Source organism: Anarrhichthys ocellatus, unplaced genomic scaffold (assembly GCF_004355925.1).
Source record: "Anarrhichthys ocellatus isolate YVR2014 unplaced genomic scaffold, GSC_Weel_1.0 scaffold45, whole genome shotgun sequence".
NCBI lineage: Eukaryota > Metazoa > Chordata > Actinopteri > Perciformes > Anarhichadidae > Anarrhichthys > Anarrhichthys ocellatus.
In genome coordinates, this window is record NW_022280075.1 from 706,073 (window position 1) to 729,047 (window position 22,975).

Below are 22,975 nucleotides of genomic sequence, written 5' to 3' on the forward strand. Positions count from 1 at the left end.
ACCTCGTCTGAAGGGGATCTTGTGGGGCCATTAGCCGAAATAATTGATTATTTATAGTCAGATCAGAGATGCCCTTGATGGCCGGAGCTGGGGCGGACGATTGCTCAGCCTGCCGGTGGCAGTGTATGAATCAAACTGTGTTTTCTTTATTTTTTTAATCCGGGATGGAGTGCTGAGCTGAATTGAGAAGTAGGAGGTGATGTTAATGATGCCAGCAGATTTGGGTTAAGTGGAGAGGACGGCCGACTTCACTGCTGGTCATCAGAAACACAAATTGGTCACAGCGTGCGCCTTCACAGAAACTAAATAAACAAGTCATTTAACAAAATACTAAATTTTGTGATGCATTTCCCCTCTACTGTTTGACCCTCACAAGGAAGATTAATAAGACAAGCAATGAAATTTAATACATTTTTTTTACTGACGATTACTTGTTTGAAAAAAATTCACTGCATTTTCTACAATTTCCTGGAATCACATGTTGATACTATTGCATTAATCTGCCTCAATTCAAAGAAGATATAGACCTAAACGCGATGCATGTGAACATACGTTTGTGGACTTTTGTTCTGGGCCGGGTTTTTGTGGTTTGCACATGGCTCCCTAATTTGGATGATTCAGGGTACAATGACATCTTAGACAAACAGTTAGCTGCAAACCTTGTGATAGCAGTTTGGGGAAGGCCCTTTCCTTTGACAATGTGACAATGCAAAGCTGGCTCCATAAAGCCAGTTGAAAGAATCATATACGGCCGTATTGTGTCCACATACCGTCATGCCAGGATGTCCTCTTCCTATCGCACCTTCATTTATTCATATTCCGCTATCTGAAAAAAAAAAAAGCTGAATTCCATTGAAATAAAGTAAAAAACAAAACAAAAACAGCAGTTGACTGCATGCGTCATCACCATCATCATCTCACTGACGACCAGAGAAAAACAATGAGAACTCAGAGTGGACGGGAGGCACCGTGCTATCTCAGGCCTCAGCATGATTCTAAACGACACCATTAAACAAGGTTGTAATTCTCATTTTATCTGGATCCACATGAACGCCGAAATGATGACCTCCCGGAGCGCTCTCGAGGCCGGACGCTCGGACTTGGCGAGGGGAGCCAGCAGGGTAGCTGAAGATTAATAGCCGGAGGGCGGTGTTATTAGGGAGCAAAGACCTGTTCCAGCCTATCGTCGGTGAAGACCCCCTAACAGCAGGATGTGGTTTATGTCGGGTCAGGTTATTTCAGACAAAATGAATAAAACATCCTCTGGTTTCTCCTGTGGGGCCATGTTGGAGCTGAACGGGCCAGGGCCAAATTCAATATGTCAGTAATACGGAGTCAATTGCACTCACTGTGTACAATCCTGTATACCATTCATTGCTAATGGCAAGTTCTTCCTCATCTCTGTCCATTAGTGGTGTAACAGATCATAAAACATACAGATCCCGTTGTTTGATTATAGTAGCTGGTCTAAGGCTGCATCACGGTTCAAATGTGTGCCGAACCGTGAGGATGCTGCTGAGAGTAATCGCAGTGACCGACAGCAGAGTCCTTCCCTAGCACAGCTCTGCTTATTTTTGGGGGAGATGGGGAAAAAAAAGCTAGTCCGGAGCATTGCTGTGGATTATTGTAATAAATCGGAATGAGAAAAAAAAAAAAAATCAGAATCAGCCAAGAAAATGGCAATCGGTGCATCTCTAACTTGAACTTAAGTTGTCTGAAGTTGACTGTATTGAATGTCACAGAGCACATGGGAATTGCTCTTTCTTGCAGGCACTTGTTCTTTCAAGTGGACACGCACTTAATGCATCTTGATCTGAGGAGACAGCAATGTGCGAGTTACCGCGGATAATTAAACTGTGACCTTTAATAACAGACAGTCGGTTGGTCTGACTGTTGCAAGGACACTACATAGATGGTGCACGAAAGGACACACACGCACACAAAACGAGTTCCCACACAAGTGTGCATGTTCATGCAAAAACGAGCATGCATTTACCCATGAACACAGGGTGGCCCACCCGTGCACAGACACACGTACGCACTGCAGTCCTCCTCTAGTCCTCTAGCCGTTATCTCCTGACAGCATTTGTTCTTTCTTTCTACCATTGTCTAACCTGTCAAAATATGTTTTCTGTCTCCCGGTGGCTCTGTGCACACAGACGCTACCTTCCAATTATCTGAAGAGAGAGGCAGACAGAGAACTGGGTTGATAAATCTGAGGAACTTTTGACAGTGAAATGTTTCACAAGGTGATTCTGTTCCCTTTTCCCTGCTTTCCTTACTTCCTCATTCATCATTTCCCTGATCCTTCCTTATGTGTCACATAACCCAACCCTTAGTTGCCTGACTGCTCTTTTCTCTCCATGTGTCTCTCAGACAAAGAGACACATAGCTAGCGAGGCTATAAAAGGTGAGTCCAACTGTGTCAAAAGGACGACTGGCTTCTAAATACCCAGTTTGTAGCATCTGTACTGCGTTTGTGTCTGTACGCAACTCTGATTGGCTGTGAATGGGGTGGACTTGAAGTGTGCATGCTTAACGTGCGTGTGTTCACATATCTCAAGTCCTGCCATCTGCCATTCCTCAGCGGAACAATGCCCTGGTGAACTGAACACAGTAATTAAGCTGAAAGTATTAATTCTTCAAAAAGAAAAGAATTTTTTTTAATATATATATATATATAGAGCACAGTCATACATAGTGAATTATTTCATTATAAGCTATATAAACACAGACTGTAGCTGTACAGTGATTATTAATATTGATAGGATGTGTTGTATAATCACTAAAGCTCATATGTCTCCATAGAGGCTAAGCCAATAGCCGAGAGCATTTACAGGGTTTCAAATGATACCACGAGGGCCATGCCATCTCTTTCAAAACAATTGGGAAAGGTGCCAAAGCACCAGCAGCGAAGGTGCACTTTTCTCGCTGGCTAATGACCATAAAGTGAATATACATCTCCTCATCTCGTCCCGACCACTAACTGCAGAGGGGAAAAAAAAGAAAAATCTTCTTCTCCATCATGGCTGTAACACAGTGGAAATGATATAATGTGCTCGTAAAAATGTGGTCTGGGGAGAGCTGGAAACTCTCAGCTTTTTACCCTTCAGTGATAATTCGTTTTCCCCAGGAGGTCCCTCGGCCCGGATTTTACCCGCCACCTCGCCTGCTTGGCTCCCAGCATGCAGTGGGGTGCAACGAGCGTGCAGCTTTGGTTCATATCAGTCATTGTAATGGTTTATGTCCTCAATGGGAGGCCTGTGGCCACTGACAAATAGGAAAGGAGTAATTTATTTACATTGCTTCCTTTACCATATATTCTAAGTCCAGTATTGTCTACACTGACACAGATTTCTTTTTTTACATATTGCTGCCTATAGGCTCCGTCTTTTTAGCCTGTGGTTAAGTGGGATAGTACAGCCTGTCCTGCACTGCTTAGTTATTAAATTTATCCAGCAAAAGCTTTTTGCTGAAAATGTAGTATGCTGTTGATCAGTGCTGACCTGCTCCACTTTAAGCAGAGCGCACACACACTCGTGCTCCTGAATTACCCTGGGTGATGACATATCTTCATAGTGAGGAGGATATTACACATTCATATCCCCCACTAAGAGTTTTAACAATTTAAACAGAAAACTGCATGCTACAGCAACAAAAGGCACTAATACACAAATAAATCAAACATGAATGGAAACGAAACCAAAACACATATCTGTAAATTAAATTGCAAATTATGTAATGATTAGCTTCACCATCTTTTGTGGGTCCCAAGTTTTATTTTTGCAGTTTTCAGCCGTTAGTTGGTATAGTTTGAGTATACATCCAGTAACCAATACGTAGGTGTGGGAATAGCACCAGTGACAATTAAACTGTACCTGAAACACCAGGTCAAGCTGCACGACCCGACCAAAAAGGTCAACAACGGTCAAAGAGAATACATAGGAAATGAGCTGGCACACACGTTGAGGTTCACACAATAAACAAATCGTCCAAACGAAAGTAGCAAGGTCCTTAAACTGACAGAGAAATATGTACTCACTGATCACAGGAGAGCAGTTTTGTGATCATCATCAGGTGCATGACGCACGGCGTGGACGGTTGTCTTTTTCTTTAAATATGGTGCATCACCAGGTGAAGTTCAGCGGACAGATTGTCGTCACTCACTCCATAATGTTGCGATCTTTTTCCTGCATCACCGTCAACGTCAACCTTCGCTGGTTTTAACGATTGACAAATAACACGGCACGCAGCCACGGAGCGAAAAGGTTTGACTCTTTGCAAAGGTGTAGTTCAATTGGTTTATTTATCCAAACTTTTGCCAGCGCAGCGCCGTGGAAGGAGGACGTTACGTCTCTCTCTGGCGCATACCAACCAATCAAGACGGGGGTCACCTGCGGTCTGTTTTGCATGGAAGTAAAACAACTATTTGCATTTTAATATTAATCAATCTTGTTTGATTCACTTTCATACAAACGTTTAATTAAAGACAAATATTTTCTTTTAATTTAAAAAAATATTAGAGGACATTTTCAGTGGGTGCTTAGGTGGCTCGAGCGCCCCCTTGCACGGCAGTAATCAGCTAATCAGATATCAAGTCCCCTCAACATACTTCTCTAAGCCACATACTTTATTTATTAAAGTGAAACCAAAGGAGGAAATACAAGGTAAATTAATGTTATTTCATGTAATGTAATTGTTTTTCATGTAGTGTTTTCTTTTTTATGCCTCTTTGTAATGAGTGAAATAGATGATGAACCATCATTGTTTAAAAACGTGTCGTATTAATGTCATTTGGGAGACCTAGAGTGCTGTACTCCTGTTGTAAAACTTTTATGAGTGCTAGCTCTCTAAAACTTGATATCTAGAGAAGTTAAAGGTTTTTTTGTTGATGACACAAGGTTATGTAGCACATCAAACCTTCATGTAGACCAGAGTTGGCATCCTGCTGCCACAGATGCGCAGTTTACATTGTCGAGAGGAGAGGAGTGAAGAGGACACATGACAGCCGCACCACCTTTGCCAGTCGGTTTCAGATGTCAGTGAGCTCAGTCAAACACGGTCCAGACTGCCTTATACAATCGGATGAATGGTTTCCTGAAGGTCATGTCAGCTCTGCAAAGAGTATGTAAACACATTAAAGTGGTAGGTAACTGCTCCCTAAAAGCTACAGACATATACATCCCCCCCCCCCCACACACACACACACACACACATACTCACACACACACAGATCAAGTCGTGGCCTAGATTAAGCCTCCCAAGAGGGACAGGAAACTCACTAAAAGACTCTCTCACTCTTAAAGGCTTTAATGGATGACATTTTGCCTTTGAGGGATTCAAAGTCAACTAAAGTATAGGAATAAGAAGCGCTGTAATGATACACAACCTAAGTCAGGAAATAGCATGAACTTCACACAGTGCGTTTAGCCTTTATCCAGGGGCAGGGGAGGTTTAGCAGCCGACACAAAGAAGAACACCGTGTGTGAAGACAGAGACAATTGGACGGAGTTGGAGGAGGTTACAGTATTTGAGAATGTCAGGCCATTTAAGATAATACTTTGTCAAATTATCAAATCCAGGCTCACCACAGCCTCACAAAGTCTTAACACATTTCCCCGAATTGTGAAATGCAAACGGAGACTGAACTTAACGGTAGGTTCACAAACATTTTTTTCTTTTGACACCTAGAAGGCTGCAAACCTTTTCACTTATGTCTTTGCCATTTCGGTGTGAAAAAACATTTGGATGTAAGAGACATCAAGACCCTGCCAACAAAAAAAACAAACTTCTTGAGACAGATGCAAGATGAGCAATGCGTGCTGCAGATAAGACACGCTCACACAGCGTTGAACGTCAGCTTTGGTGTTTCTCGCAGACTGTCTGCGTCTTCAGTTCCTGTCGAGGCTTCACTGATGCCGGTTACATCAGCTGCAGGCGACACACTTTTGAAGGCAGACAGCTCATCGGGTTGAGAACATGACTAAATGAAGCCGATGGGGGCGGGACTTGTGTGTGTCTCGAGGCAATTTGACACTTTAAATGTGCTGCAGATGGTTTAACACTTTCAGGGGTTTAAGTTAGGTTAAGTATCAGCTAGCAATGTGGACAGGAAGACAGAGAGATGGGAAATGGAGATGAAGGGAAATTCAATGGACTGTTGGCTGGAGAGCAAGAGGAGGAAATAGGTTGGTCAGCCTGAGACGAGAGAGAGTGAGAGGAAAGTAAAGAGAGAGTGATAGATAGAAAAGTGGAAGCCGGATAAGGGAGGCCTATCTTCTCTGATATGTGACAGCATAAGTGGGGGAGGAAAGGCTCCGTTCAGCCTGTGGGAGAAAGAGAGAGCGATCTGCAAAAAGTCCACATCAAACTCTCTGACTACCTGTACGGATAATCTCATCTCTCACTTTTCTGGCCATCTTTCTTTTTTGTTCTGTCACCGAAGCAGGACTACAAAGAAACGTGGTAATGAACGCAACACAAGACCTATTTAAATCACTGACAAAAAAGATGCAAAGGAGCCAGGCTAGGCTGGGGCATGTGCATACAAATTGTGTAAAAGGACATCTTGGTGTCCTGATATGAAAATCTTTGCCTCTGTCTGGTTTGTAATTCTCATTTGTCACAGCTTGACTTTTAACTGTGCAAAAAAGTCCTTATCTTATCAAGTTCTCGTTTATTATTGGGCCCTAAAAGTCTAGGTCTCTTTAAACAAGAAACATAAACAATATAGAAAAATAAAGTTACTTGTGAAGTAGAATTATTTCAACCTGTTTCTGATACAAATCAATCTATGAATTATCTGGAAATGTGTGTCAGAATGTTAAATAAATACAGAATAAAATATATTTCCACACTAGAAAGAAATTACATTTTTGGTTTGTAGGAGAAATGTTTGTGAAAATCTCACTAACACGCACATACACACACACACACACTTCAGGGCCTCCACTCACGACATTCATTCAATCAGCCTCTATACTCTAAAGGCCGGACCCTTACCAGTTCAACTTTATGTGCTCCTGCATTCTGTACACGACTAAGTCACCATGGAGACAGGCCTCACAATTGTCATGTAGTTCACACAATTCAAGACAAAGCAGAGAATATTGCACTCACACACTTAGCACAACATGTACTGCCGCTGAAATGCAACATGGTCCATTTTCTGTGGAGAAATCGATGTCTTTTATGAAGCATTTGTCCTGAGCTGCTTTTCATAACTGAATATGTATTTCTATTAATGCTTTACATTTGTATGCTTTCTCCTGTCTTCTTCTTTGTTATATTATACAGTTGGCCAGGTCTGCATAGAAGTAACAAACAAGCAAACAGGTCCAGACATCTACTTTGAAGAAGCACAGAAACACACACACATACAGCCCCATGCATCAGGCATGAACCCCTGACAGATGAATTTGCGAATCAGCTGTATCCGGAGGACAAATGAAAGTCAGAAGCCGTGCGACTCCTAACAAGTTTATTTTCCAACATGCCCTGAACAGAGTGCCGCTCTCATCATCGATGCTCTCATCCTTTCTTCTTTTACAGAACAAAGAGTTTTTGAAGGAAGAAAACCACTCTAACACAGCGATGCCGGGACCTGAGGGATCCTCTGCATTACAATTCTGCCAGGTGAATCCCTTTCTTTTTTATGAAGTGAGTGTGAGTGTGTCTCTGCCGTATGAATAAAAGTCTCAGTGCTCGACTTACCGTATGTTGGTTTAGTTTATAGGAAAGCTAGCCCTCTAAAACGGTCGCAATGGTACACATAAAAATGGCCGCCATTCTGACTATCATGCTACATTGATTTGATTGGGAATGTCCATTCTACTCCTATTCTATTTCTATGGGTCCAATTATTGTTAACGTTAGGCAAGTAGCCAATTGAGATTGAGGGATGGGAACCTCACATGTTGGTATTGAAATATGTAGTCCAACAACATGCAATTTGACATCCAGTGATCGGATATTGTGACTATTTGTCTCTGCATTTTAAAACACATCAGCTGTGCCCAGAAAGTTAGAGAAATATTTCTACCAAAGCCCCATTACAATTTGCTAGAATTCTCTCTTTTTACTGACTTACCGGCTGCTCACCTTTTTGCTTTTATTCACTGTACAAATATAGAAACACATCTCGCCTCATGTATGGAAGTCATACATGAGGGTACCATTCCCACGTATACTACAATCTTCCCATATATGCATTCACGACAATGTAAGAGGCTTTGGATGCGGGCCACAGATAACACAGGATATGTTTTTACCCGTCACTCACATTTTGTCAGTGCTTTATGTACACAATGCACTTCGTGGATGGGAAAACCACATCATCTTTTCTTGGGGTCCAGCCTGAGCGTGAATACTCTCGCGTTCACATGCAGCACCGAAGGAATATACTGACTGAAAGCTGCTCAAAGTGGCTAACGGAGCGTGTCGTCACCCACGTCATAATCCCACTCTGTTTGACAACACTGCGTTTAAATACAATCCTAAACGCCTTTAATAGCCTCATATAACAATGTAATGTGCTGTAATGGATGATTCATAACCTGCACAATAATCCACGTACCTGCTGGTAGCACGGAAGCCCACAGCGAGAATGAAATAAATGGTCAAACATGCAGGTGAGGGTTATATCAGCCATGTCTAATGGTTGCTCGAGTCAGCTGTAACTGGAAATTAGCACTTTTTATTGTCCCTAATGTATTTGAATGCACACTTGAGAAACATATAACTCATATATGTTCGAACAAAATAATCTTTATGCTCTTTCATACTCAGTGTGACTGTATTATTGCCCTATTTATGTTGTCGTTATGGCTGTAATGCTGTTTTTATGCCGGTCTCTTAGCCAGGAACCTATTAAAAGTGTTTTTAATCACAGTGAGACTTTTGAAAAAATTGTAAAACATTTTGTTTCGTTAATACAACTCAGCTGCGTGACTCATTTACCCAGACTGGGCCCAATCAACATTATCTCCCAATTCATTATGTGAACTGTGATTTGCAGTAATGATGATGGGAGACAAGAGTTCATTGGCACATTTTATTGCTGCATTTATTGAGATGTGGACAACCAACCAGGTAACAATTTAAAATATCATCAGCATACTGATGTTGACTAGAAGGTGAGACAGAAACAACTCACTGTTTCACAGAGGTGGGTTGTTAAGTCTTAACGTTACCATCATTTGCAAGTATTTATATTAAAATGAGTTTCCAGCTCAAACCCTAGAGATAGTATTGCAGTATAATGAAGTGTCAAAAGACAATCGATCAAATAAAAGTAAAGGGAAATGTCCGACCAAGATCAGGTAATTTCAAATATTTTCAGCTTTGGGAAACTTTGAGGAGCTTGTGCCTTTAAACAATTGCAAACCATCTTAACTGTGCTGACATCTCAGGAAACAGAGGACAAAAAGTGTACTTAGGATACTTACAATGGAAGGGGTAGTATAGTTTTGTTTGTTAGCCAGTTTTTTTTTATCACATATTTATGTTTGAAAGTTAGCTTTGGAATTACCAATTTGTCCTTTTGTTAAAAAGCGAGTTCACTCTCTACTAGGTGGACTGGATATCTAAATTTGGAGCTACAAAACAAAACATTCATTAAAGGTGACAGAACAGTCACATTTAAAGTCGTAAAAGCAATACACACTCTGATATATTGCAAAGGGACAGAGTGAGAGCCAGGATTGACAGTAGAATCACACACACACACACACACACACACACACACACACACACACACACACAACATTATTCCAAGTTTATTATTTGTCTATTAGATCTTGTGTGGTGGCCCTGACAGTCCTGGCACAGTTTGATTGTGCTGTTACTGAATTCCAGCCAATCAATCAGACATGCCCGGGGCATCAATTACTGCCTGCATTGTCTTCCAGATGGGGGGTGTGGTGGGTGATGGCAGTGGATTACCTTATGCCATGCTTGTTAAAAGCTTTTATTCTCTATAATCATCTCTCCCTGGGACGCACACAACTCCCTTAATTAGAATCCAAGACTTTATTTCCCTCCCTCAGTCTTTTAATTCCACATCGTAAAATTCAAAGCAAGAGCCCGGAGTCAAAATTAGCTAATTCTTTTTTGGCAAGAGAGTACGACTGGAGCACCTGTGCAGGTCAGAAGAGGCAGCTTGCAGTCGCTGGTGTTATGGCCGCAGGCAAGAGGCCATGAGAGGAGGAAATGAGTGCTGGAGTGTTTTAATAAGGGCTCTTTTTGATCACTTCTGCTTCATTCAGTTCCCTGTGGTGGAGAGGTGGGATGGATCAACCCATCTGGAGGAGCGTTTCCCCTCTGGAGAAGGTGAGACGAGGCTCGCAAAAGGACCCTTGTACACTGCGACACTTTCAGCGCTCATTTCTAATGTTCGGTGCATTCAAAGAAAGCGTCGCTCCAAGATAACCGCTGCTATTTTGCTCTGAAAGCTCTTATCTGTGCTTTCGTTATTTGTGCTTTTATCCAGCTGGTACTGCAGAAATATTTACAGAGAATTGTTGCTTTTCTCTCTTTACATCACCCGTTGTTTTCTTTTGTTGTTGTTTCTTTTGTGTGTGTAAATGTCATTGATGTAACACTTCCATGTCCCTGTAAGGATCACAACACACACACACATGTTTATGCATACAGTATCTGTATATATTTACTTAAATAAAAACATGTTTTCACTGCTGAAACCTAGGCGCCAACCTCTGGTTCCGAAAAGAGTTGAATTTCGTTAAGGGCCTTACACTCGCATTCTTTCTAATGACCATCAGGGGGCGACTATCTGGTTGCTAAAAGAAGTTTGATTGATTAAGAGTCTATGACAAAATGATGTTACATCTCACTTGATTTATCAGTAAACATTGTAAACATGAGTTTATCGTCTCAAATGCAAAATCTTCTTTAATCAAGCAGGATGTTCATTTTGTAAATGTTGTCCCCTTTTAGAGTCAAATAGATGACAAAACAGGGTATGCTTTAGAGAGTGGCTACCTTATGATTAACTAGTCTTTACCACAGCGTTGTCCGGTCTGGGAGTGTGTTTTTTGTTTATGAAAATTATGTAAATTGACTTTAGTACTAATATGTTTACATGAGAGGGATTTTTACAAGCTTCACTGACAGAAAACAGTCCTGGGAGACTCACACTAACCCTAACCATAATCCCTACCAAATCCTGAGCCTAACCCTAACCTAAACCATGTTTTCATCCTAAAATGTAATGATATACATTATGGGCATGCATATTTTCTCCCATAATGAAAGCAATTTCACTGTGAAACTGATTTATGTCTCCACAAGATTGGTAAAACATGCCCACACACACAAAATGGGACCCATTTTGGCAACACATTACTTTTAGTCCTGCACCTCTTCTGTTTACAATGGAACAAAAGCAGCTCTCTAACCAGAACAGATTTATGCTGTTTGCAAGGGGTGAAAAAAACAAGAAAAACAGAGGATTGTGGGCAATCTTGGGCTGCAGAGCTGAAAGACTCGCTGACTCACAGGGATGGAGAAACCAGTACAGTGTGGACGTTCAACCAGACCCCGGTGTGTCTGATGGCATATGACAGGAAGCTGCCACAGCACTGTGAATACAGTACAGTTCATAGGACAAGAGCCTGACATAATGTATAAACACTCACTGGGACTGCTGTGTGAAATCAGTGACAGCAGCAGCTTCTTCACCACATGGTTTTCTTTTTCTGAGGCCTACTCTGAATTGTTTGGGGACATATTTACAATTTAACAAGGCCCCTTTTCTGGATGCTCCAGGCACCCTATAGCCCTATACACTGTGACACCTACGTCTTCTACTAAATAACTGTTGTATGTGTAATGATTTTGCGGCAAAGGTGAGAATGTCATCGTCGATGTCGCACCGATGTTACATTGGTAACAGCATGAAATATAGAATAAAGAGCGTTGGCTACACAAATCCCCACGGTATAAATTATGCTGGAATAAACAAAACCACCAGTGGGGGTGTTTGATCATGTATAAGCGCCTTCCTTATTGTACAGTATAGTTTAAAGGCAATAGAAAACAGTGGGAAGGAATGCTAAAATGTGGCATTATGTGACAAATACCAAATGTGTGTATGTGCCGCAGAGCAGCAATTAAACACATCAAACGCCTTGCTATACTATCTTGAGGTATATCTGTGATGCCTAGTAATTGCTTCACTGCAGCATATCACACACAAATGCATCAGTTTCAATGCATTAGCATTTGTCAGACCTTGGGGGCTTCATTTTTGACTTGTACAGTATAATAAGTAAATACTGTATACCTCTGAACATTCAATCTATCCTTCCGCTTAAGGTGGTGGAGTGACTAACAAACACACCTTTAATCAAGTTGGGGGCCAGTAGAAAGATAAACTTTGGTGTGAAAGCTCATGTGTGTGGGGCATAGAGAAAGCAGTTCTTGAAGGTGTAATAGATTACCAAACTGCATCTGCACTTAAGAAATTCCAGAGAGTGCTTAGCGAGTGCCATTTCCTGTATAAGTCTTTAAAAAAAGCTAACCCATCTCCTTCATAGTTTTGATAATATACAGTATATATACAGATTTGGTGTTAGTATTGATATTCTGGTGGAGCTGACTCAACGTGTTAGCTAAATGCTAGCGGAACCTGATAGAAGGAGGATCACAATTAAAGCTCTTCATTTCTTGGCAGACACTTCCTTCTTTAATGGGTGGCAGGCATTTACCTGCTTGGTCTGGTCAGCGAGCAGCATCTAATAATATGTCAGTACATTTTATTTTTGCTGACAGAGAACAACCATGAACGTGTATCGAGCAGGAATATGGGGGGGTGTGGAGCACAGAAGTTGTAGAGGAATACAAAGTGGAACTGGATGATTTGGTGACGAAAACAATTCTCTGCGACTCCTGGTTTGCTCAGAAGAGAAATATTTCTAGAGCCGCATGAATATTTTCCAAAATCTTAAAGTGAGGTTAAACTCGGTGCAGACTGGAGAATGGCTACTTAAATATAGTAGCAAAAAAGAAAAAAAACACTAGCAAATGTGTTACTTGCAACCTAAAATTGGGCTCTTTTGGTGTGTAACAGTAGTGGTCCAAATATATCCCCTAAAATGTGGATCAAAAGACCTCTGGATTTCATTTTTTTTTCATTTGAAATGTATTATTTAGTTCAGCATTCTGGGAAATGATACTGTACATATCATTTCCATCTTGGCACACAACAGTACGTCTTATGTGCTCTCTTGGGTAGTTTCCCAAATGCCTACAGTGCTAAAGTGGAACATTAGCAAAAACATCAACTCTGAAAATGATATAATCACTCTTGAGCTCATTCTTTTTCAATTCCCCTGGATGCGCTTTCCAAAGCTTGATCCAAGCCAATCCTCCGTCACAATTAAGTCACACATGCTTTTCACCCAGTCCCATCAGACGGTTCTTTTTCAACTAAGTAAATTAATTCGATATTTTCTCCAGCAGCATCTGTCTGCTGACAAAACCAACTACAATAAAACATCCTACTCTCTTGACTCTGTATTGTTTTTTTTGTGGGTTTTTTGGAGTTGAGGAAGCAGGATCCAAGGAACCAACAGTAGATGAGAAAACATTCCTGACTTTGCTCATGACCGACAAAACAGACGCCTTCAAATGTACTTTGATTTGCAGTGTCTGTAGTGCCTTGTGAGGGAGGGGTCTGACTAGATGTTGGAGAGATTGGAACTGGGAAACGGGGCTGGGTATGGGGAGCAGGGGGGGATTCACTTTTGTCACATCAACCCAACTATTTGATGCACACTTCAAATATGCCCGCCGAGGATTTGTGGATGTTTTCCATAATTACCCATTTTTCATCTCTGCTCGCCTTCCTCTCCGCCTTCGAATCTTTAATTTGTGCCAACCATCCTTGCGAAATCGGGACTTAATAAAAAAAATGAAAAATCAGACAGTCATTAGTCAAAGCAGCCATTCAATCAACAGGTGAATATGACCATCACTCATACAGTCGATACGAGCTTCCATACTGCTGGCCTCAGCGATTTAGGCTGTGGATTCCTGTGGCTAACTCTGCCCTCGGGTAAGCAATGAAACCACGCACAAACACACAGACAAACAGGAGCAAACCGTGCACACACATGTCCAAATAAATAAACATGTATACGCAGACACATTACCACAGAGCCACTGCAAAAGCACATTCACACTCCACTGGTGTTTTAGTCAGTAAACACGGCTTATTATGTGGCCGTAATGCTTGTTAGAAAAAAAGAAGAAAAAAAACAATAAACAAGAGCCTCAATTCTGACTGACATTATATTCTGCTTCTGTCCGATACCGGATCAGGCTTCTGCCGGGAACATCTGCATTCAAATGATACGCCAGTTTTATTGTGCACATGCAGCAGGGGCTCTTAGGCTGAGCCGGTTACAGTGTGGGATTCAGTGGCCGGTGTCAGGAGATGGAAATCAAATAATGAATACATTTTTACATCCTGACTCATTTAATCTTCTCGGCGGCTCAGGGAGAAGTTGTGTCTTGAAGCCGGCAGTGATTTCCTCTTTCATGTAAACGCCACCGGACGTGAAAGTGCTAGAGCGCTAAGCATGCATAAATACACACACGGACGCACAAGCTCTAAAGCACATCCACATTCCCACACAAATAATTATCTGTACAGTATCTGCTCACACTGTTTGTACGAGTTCCTCCCCTGAATGTGGCGTTATCGCAGGGATCCAAGAGCAAACCAGCACATAAACATTCATGAATAAAGATTTGAACACATCACAATGCTAATACTGCAAACAAGAGCTAGCTGCAGATTTCCATACAATATGTCCACTTTAATACTCCATCTATTCATATAACACAGCATAAAGACAGCCACTTCCAGCAGCAGCAACAGTAGCACGAGGAAAACAAAACAAAAACACATCGTTAACTGTGTCAAAAGAACATCTGAAGACGTCACAGTCCTTTATTTTGACCGAGACAAAAAAACAATGTGGCATAATGAGTTTATTGAAGTCATATTTAGTATTATTGTTGTTTTAGTAAGTACTTGTTGTGCTATTTTATGCAAAAAGATGACTGGAAAAGAGGGTAGAGAGAGATTGGGAATGACATGCTGCAAAAGTTCCCAGCCGGACACAAACAAGGCCCCCACAAGGCCACCCAATGATGCAACACCAAGGTCAGTCAGTACACAAATAACGGATGCGTGAGGATGTGTCTTCTTGGCAGGAGCGAAACATAACAGAAGCCACAACTCAGGAGAGTTGAATGCTGACCCGGCCCTCATGCACACTAGACAACACCAGGTCCAGGTGTGTCCCATACCGCTGCCGATGCTGCAACAGGACACAAGACGCAGGGAACAGCAGGCATGACAAGCAGGGCTGTCACAACTGTGTGAAAATCATCAGAAAGGTCACTTGGCGTTTTAAAACTTTCAGCAAAAAATGAGTTACATCTAAATGTCACAAACTAACTGACAAACTGAAACTTGAGGGAGAAGCTGAAAGTGCAGATGGGGTGAGTCTGAGTTTTGTCCCACCAATGACCGCCACATATGATGAGACACTGGGCTTCTTGAAGCCAAATCTAATTGGATCTCCGTATTTCTCCTCACTTTCGCCATCAGTCTCCTTCATTATCCGTCTCTCATTCTCTCGCTTTCTCCATTTCACTTTGACTCTGTCATCCCTCTTTAATCTTCTCTGCTTTTCTTTCATTTGCTGCAGTTTTTTCTTCTCTTCTCTTTTGTTTTTCTCCCTTCCTTTATATCTCCGAAGCTCTATATCATTGTCGCTTTCAAGTTTCTGTCTCTTTTATTTTCTGCCTCCCTCCACTTGTTTCGCTCTCACTCTCCCCTCCGTTCACTCTCTCTCTTTCTGAAACAATAACCATCCTTCACGAGGCGCTGGCGTTCACACAGTCGACTACTCATGGTATGCTGATTACGCAATGCTGTCTGAAAACACTGTCTCTGAAGCGACGTAAAACCACTGATGCTGTATGTCAGTGTGAAACCTTTTGGGAAAATTAAAAAAGAAAATGTCTGGCCCTTTTGTTAGTGTTCAGCAATTATGTTCCCCATGAGCTTGTTAATAAAATCCCTCAGTGAATGATGAGTTTAAATGGCCAGTCAGCAAAGTGGTCATATTTCAATGCCTTGTTTCAGGCTCCAATAATCAGATATACATCATACAAACTATCAGCAGGGCCCCCCACTGCCCTTAACCTAGGTGCCTTATGTCTTGATTTACAACAATCAATACCTCGTCAGAATTATTCACCCCCTTTGACAAACAAATCAATTCATGTTCTTTAGCCCCGCACCAAACATCTCAGCCATACTGTAATTCATTGCCAAAAACGGGCCCATGTTTCGAAGGACAGTTCCCCGGACTCACATTCAGTTCCTTGCTTTATTTGACGGAGTGAAGACAGGAAACGCTAACAGGCTTAACAGTATTGCAACAGTTTGTGCAACGGGGAATGCCAGGGATGAATTTTCATGAACAGCAGAATTCCATAGTTCTGCATGAAGTTTCATAAGTGTCATATTTATTTTGTGTAAACTCCAGTAATAATAAAGAGACTAATAAAAGAATCGAAAAAATGTACCAAACGATTCAAAAAGCAAAACAAATTATCTTATAGGCAGCAATTGTTGCTCTCTGAGTAAAAAAAGCAAAAAAATCGAATTTACTGCAACAGTAAATGATTCTGCTTAAGAGCATCAGTCCCTCTTTTCAAAAATATGTATATTTTTTCAACAACTTCTCTTCATGGTGTCGTGCACTTTTGTGAGTCATTTGAGGAAACATCAGATTACAAATTAACAGATTTCCCGAGGTGAAAGTGAGTAAAGTTGACAATCATGCATCATTAAACTTAAAACACAGTTTCCTGCTGGGATCATCGTGAAATGTTGATGAAGTCGACTTTTCCTCAGAACAGCAACATCAGCAGCAGCCAAATGTCTCGACAGAGGTTGATTTATGAATTATCAATGCAGGTGTGTTGATCCCGTCAAGACGTGAGTGCAGATGGTTCTGCTCACACAAATACAGAACCATAATTTCAGCAGTATTAGCAGTTATTACATAATTATGCGTGATGTTAATTCAGGCTATGTAAAGGTGGACCTCTACGCATAATCGTTTTTTCATCATTCCACCTACGCACGACAAGACGAGAACAAGACTGCTTAGCTCGATCCTTATGTGGGATGAAAAGGGGTTATTATCTTCTCTTTGTAAGCTGGAGTTCTGTTAATAATTTAGGACAACAATTGAACTACTAATAGAAACAAACAAGTGTTGAAGATTTACCCACTTCCTCTTACATCTTCCCAACATGCAGAATTTCCCCTGCCCATTACCAAACCAGCAAGCTTTTCACAATTACTTTTTGTTTTCGGAACGTATTTCTTTTTACCTCTGGTGTTTCTACTTCTGCAAAATGTCCATAAATGTCTCCCTATGTTTTCATTTATTGATTTAAAAGACTGTAACTGCAACCATCTGAATACCACTCTGCTAACACTTCTCTTTCCAAGTGTGTCCGTGAACTTGTGGTGGCCTTCTCTAGAGAGCAAGTGTTTAGTTTGTCCATTCTGGGCTACAGTAGAAACATGGCGGTGCAACATGGCAGTCTTCGTGGAATAGGACCTTCTGTAGATATGAAGGACTTATAAGCTAAAGAAAACACAACTAGTTTCAGACTAATCAAAAAATAGATGTAATATAAAACCCCCTAAATGCTACACACGGGTCCTTCAAAGGTTAATGGTCATATAGATAAGCAGTTATAACATAGCTAAAGGTTCCACAACTCGCCCTGTTTTATCCCGGACATCTAGACGTGTTTTGCCCAGCAAATCCTCGACTCTACGCATGCAGAGGAGCTTAACAACGCTGATAGGCTATCGTGCTGGGGCGTAACGCGAATATTTCGGTGAAGTTGAAAAATTTCAACTCGACGCGAACTCGTATCAACCGCGCCCCGAATTTGCGTCAATTGCGCCAATCGCGCCGCGAATTCGCGTCAATCGCGTCAATCGCGCAGCGCCATCGCAAATTCGCGTCACTCCAGTCTCATCGCGTCTGTGCATACACTTTGTACTCGCGCGAATAATTCGCGCCGCGTTTGGTGTGAACGCACCTTTAGGCGATCAAAAGCCCATCGGCTCCCTCGAGCACATGCCTGTCTGTCTCTCTGCACAGCTGTCTGTCTGTTCGCGCAGAGTTCTCTAACCTTCAGTTGGACCTATGTGTTGGCTTTTGTTCCTCCCTAAAAGACAAATCAATTCCAACAAGGACTCAAACTCTTAAGTGAAATCAGTTCCAGGTTGCTAATGCAGGCTTTCAGCATCATTCAGCGACAGGGGGAGATAAAGCTATTCATGGAGAAGACAGGAGATGGGAGAGACTTACTTTTCTTGCTCTGCCTGTCCTTTTCTACTGTCCTGAGACCGCCGTTTCATTTAGAAACAGATTTGAGGACATGCACACAAAAATACCTCAAGGAAGATGCATTAAAGAACCATCTGTCAGCACACAACATAAAATCAATTCCATTTTTACTCGCGATTTGTTTAATTTCTTTTTTTTTTCTCATATAACATTTTTAGCTTCAAGCATCCAGGTTTTAGTCCTGCTGTAAGCAAAATACAAGTCTTGTTTCATGCCTTTGTTTTCCCTGCATTAGTCATGTAGACAGCAGCAGCCACTGTCGACGGCCCTCAGGTTATCCTGCCTCCATTCCCACGACAGACATTTTGTTCTTGGAAAAAAATGCATCAGATAAACATTTGTATTGTGTTGTAGGTTTAAAGTTGCAACAAATGTCCTCCCCTGCTGTACTGAAAGCTACCCCCCCCTCGTGTTTGTGTTACTAATCTTCCATCTGGAAATACAAAGATGTGTTATTATCGCCTTTGGTTGCACACATAGTGCCACGGCTGTAAGTCAAATGTATTCACAATCCACAAAAATTGGATCTACGCAGTGAATTTTGTAAACTTTTGGAATGTGGTGTGTTGAATTTTATTGGCAGTTCTTTCTCTTCTGCTGACTGCCTGGTCGAGTCCAAGCCTGGAAACACTGTTGGAACCGCATCACAGTCAATACGCATCTGCATAGCATGATCTTTATACTGTACGTTTTTATGACTATATTATTAAGGTCACCATAATATCTTAGCCATATTAAAAGGCAGTGTTGGTTGCAGAACAATTGTGTTGGTTTGCATTGGATGCTGTTCATATTAATATGTCCATTCCCTTTTCCGTGGGTGGCAGTTTTAAAGGAATATTGCAGCGAGCAGGGAGCCATAGATATCTCAGTTTTCATTTTGATGCTACAATATATTTACTCAACATGTTGAAGATTGTACATTTTATATTGATGTTTAATGCAGAGTGCCTTCTCCCTTCAAATAACCAGGCAGTTCCTCTGAGGAGACGGATCCCCATCCAGCAGCAGTTACTCTGCAGGTTACAGATTGTACACAACTTCAAAGCAGATCTATGGACTGGCTGCTTTGTTCTGCCCTCTCCGCCCTCTCACCGTTTCCCTGCTGCGTTTATGTGACTTCATGCTGCTGGATATTTAAAGATATCAAATGCAATGCGAGGCCCTGACAATTAGTGGGGACTGTTGCTGGGTAATTAGTCGAAAGAAAGTAAGCCTCCAGTTGCTCCTGCCCCCAGAGAGCATCCCTGCACACACACACACACACACACACACACACACATTCATACCAACGCACATGCATGCACAAACAATCCCACGTATGCACGTCCACAAAGATTTACTGAGCAGTGCACTGCTGACAAAGAATAAGAAGAAATATTCAAAGTGGATTCAGAGAAGCTGTTGTTGTCTTTGTAGTATTATTTGTGAGGAATTGCGATGTTGCTAGAGTGACTAATTGGACAGGAGACTGGACATGTAGACAAGACACAACCAGACAGACAAACTCACACTTCATATAAAGTACATAGACACTACGGTGGAAGGAGAGACATGAAGGATGGGCAGAGGGAAATGAATAAATGCAATGGAAGACTGACGAAAAAATAGAAAGAAAGAAACGAACAACACAGGAAAAGAAAAAGTGAATGCCAAAAGCAATGAAAGACAAAGAAAGAAGGCTGGAAACAAGGAAAACAAAAAATAGGACAGGAAGAAGACAAGAAATAAGGAAGAAAAGAATGGAAGTAATAATTAAGGAATGTAACTCTTTTCAACTTGGAAACAAAAAACAACAGACTCTGGCAGATATTTTGACATGATTGACACATGGGTAGATTAATGATTGAATGAATGCTGTCGAAGGCAAAATATCTGCTTTGAATAAAAGTCTATATATATTGCTGAAAATCTTTACCAAATGTAACCAAACTTAACAAACCCAAAAAGGGTTGAAGAGACTGACTGACAGATCACCCATTGGCCATCACAGTTTTCGCCCTGGGAGGCTGAAATTAGGCAGGGAGGTCATGTATGTGGGTACGAAGGTGTGTGTTTGTGTTTCATGTCAATTGGCAACAAGGGGGTGTGGCAGTGAGGATATAACAAGAAAAACATAAAAGTTCTAAACAAATTTGCTTATGATGGCCACACTCATGAACCGTTTGTCATACAGTAGATTCTTGCAGGAGGCGTCATTGCACTAAAGTGCAACTTTCTATCTATGAGGCTGACATTTTCCATGGAGGTCAAGCATGTGTGAGGTTGTGTGTGTGTGTGTGTGTGTGTGTGTGTGTGTGTGTGAATGCATGCACGAGTGGAAGCGCGCACGTACGTGATCACAGCTATGGCGGATTCTAACGTCCGTTACCTGATTCTGATGAAAGACATTTTAATGTCACATTGTTTATCAAAGAAAGCACACAGATTAAAAAAAGCACCTTTTCTATCCATCTGACAACATACACTTTTTAGAGTGTGTATCCCACGACTAAAGAAGGTCAGTGAAGGCTGTCAGCTGACCATTAAAATGAGTTGATTTGGTTAAGGTGCTGAGACATTTGAAGGATGCAGCCGCTCGTCCTCTGGCTCCAAATCAACTTTACTGACTTTTAGGTGACGCCCTCTGAGCTCTAATGTAGTTATGCATCGCGTGTGTGTGCGTATAATTGAAGTGTGTACGAGCTAGTTTTAAGCCTATACGTAATTCATGCTTGCTGAGGTAGAGGGGGAGTCATGTAAAGAAACACCCAAGAGCTTCTTCTCCTTGCTGCAGTATTCATCACTACACCTTTCCAAAAACTGCATCACTCTTTTTCTCGTGAACGGTTGTCTTGTCCAAGCGCCAGTCATCGCGGCCTTGGTTTCCAACGGGGACCTCGTTCTCTGCGACACTCGATCAACACCTGCAGTCCCGCTGTTCTCATCTCTGCCTCCCTTCATCGTCTCTGGCTCCTTCCTTGATTTCCTGCCTCTTCATCTCCCACCTCCCTGTCAGCTCCTCTATCACTTCGCTTTATAGCTCTCATTCACTGTACCTTTCCTTCTCCTTTGACCCCCCCATCGCTCTCTCCTCACAGAAACTACAGTTTCCTTTGTGTATTGTTACATAAGGCTTAAGGCCTTCCCCTTTTCTGACTGTATTATTCATCTGGGTCCATCATGCGTATCATGTGTTGAAAGCAAGCTCCATCATGAGGTAGAATGAATTCAAAATGAATGAATACTACAGAATAATCAACATTCCCATCAGCCTCAGTTCTACTTGGTCTTTTGCGCTAATTAGCAAATGTTAGCATGATCGCATGCCGAATTAAAGCGGCCAACATAATTTCCATGACCATTATACTGTTAACATTGCCCTTGTGAGCATGTTGTGCTGCGTTAGCATTTAGTTCAAAGCTGCACAAAGAACATTGCACAACTGCTAGGCAGGCCCTAGACTCTTAGCCTTGTTGCTTGATGAGTTATTCAATATCCAGGCAGACGCTATTGTAGGCTTGAGTGACCATGTCTGAGTAAACCATTAACATGAGAAATACTCTGGTGCAAGGGCATTGTATGACTGAACAAGTCAGACAGGATGTATTGTAAGTGGGTTCAAACTTCCTCCATCGCTGTTTGAAGTCATGGTTGGTCATGCAGCTGACAGTGAGGGCAGTGTAGCTTAGTAACCAGTTTCTGTAATTACCGAATTTTAACATTTGAAACACATTCCCTGCCTTGGCTTCCAACAGTGCCCACAAATCCCCAAATTGCCCTTCCACATTCAAGCTCCTTTTCATTTTCTTTTGCATAATTTCATCCAAAAAACATTAAACCATTACACATATCCTGCTTTACAGCTACAGCCCGCTGACAAAAGAAAGATAAAAAACAATATAGTGTTTGTTAACGGTGTTATAAGTTCTTTGGCAAAGATTGTCCAAGTCTGGAACACTACTGGAGGCACGAACACCATTCTTCCAAAAGATATTCCCTCATTTGGTGTTTAGATTCTGGGCAAGAGCGTTTTTGTTTCTCCACTTTTCTATTAAGGTTTTTGCGCTCAGTATATAATCCTCTCTTAATGCCTACATGACAATGCGCTTTTGGAAAAACTTCTCTTTGTTTCCACCCAAAACGTATTGAAGAAATTCAAGTTGTTGTTCTCTTTTAAATAAGTCAGGGAGCAAAGATGACCCTTGTACTGCAAGTAGAGTTTAACGTTTACTAAAAGGACAGCAGGAAGAGATTTTGATTTAAGTTTCCATGACAGTTAAAACAAGTGCACTGCACAATCATTTTCCATGAATCCTTTTGTTGAGACTATTGCAGTGATCTGCCTAACTCTGTGTCACTTCAAGCTACAGACACAAAATAAAAGACAAAAAGAAAACTGCATTCGCAACAAGTGGAATAATCTCATCTCAATGGCAAAGTGTTATTTGACCAAATTACTTGTTTAGTTGGATGTTTTTTTTTACAGTGGTACAGCCTACCCTCTGATCAGT

At 41.5% G+C, this 22,975-nt stretch overlaps 1 protein-coding gene across 5 annotated transcripts in view; it reads right to left on the reverse strand.

Moving 5' to 3' along the window:
* Positions 1 to 22,975, reverse strand: part of sgcd (sarcoglycan, delta (dystrophin-associated glycoprotein)) — a 246,133-nt gene that overhangs the window by 220,446 nt on the left and 2,712 nt on the right. Inside the window, exon 1 of one of the 5 annotated variants that reach the window (XM_031868947.1) lies at positions 4,043 to 4,347. The exons of the other annotated variants lie outside the window; for them this stretch is intronic. The gene's annotated coding sequence lies outside the window, so the exon portion shown is untranslated. Of the gene's footprint in view, positions 1 to 4,042; positions 4,348 to 22,975 lie in introns of those variants that run through there. 5 annotated transcript variants of the gene reach the window in all.